Source organism: Sparus aurata, chromosome 5 (genome assembly GCF_900880675.1).
Source record: "Sparus aurata chromosome 5, fSpaAur1.1, whole genome shotgun sequence".
Classification (NCBI taxonomy): Eukaryota; Metazoa; Chordata; class Actinopteri; order Spariformes; family Sparidae; genus Sparus; species Sparus aurata.
The window spans coordinates 13449677-13450059 of record NC_044191.1 but is presented as its reverse complement, the minus strand read 5'-3'; positions in this window follow the sequence as shown (position 1 = coordinate 13450059).

Here is a 383-nt window from a genome sequence, read left to right as displayed (position 1 = left end):
TTTTTGCCTTTTCAGTTTTTTCTGAATCACATGTGATTGCCCAAGATACAAGCATCCATTTTGTGAACTAGAGTAAACAGATGGATAAGGTTGATGTGTCATTGAAAAGTTTATCTCTCACAGTCTAATTAGTCTTTAAAACACCCAATTACTTTTCATACTATATCTACTAATTGCTATTTACTAAGTTGTTAAGTGTTTGAAAATCAAACCTTGAAGTTACAACCACCTGGCCTTCTCACAAGGGCATTCTAGATCAGCGGGCTTCACAGCAGCCGATGCAGCTGAAAGGGTTTGTGAGCGAGCGATGATGGCTGTGCCAGGTTGAAATTAAACGTTCAGTCACTTGCTTATCATCGTCATTCACTTACTTCGTGCACCTG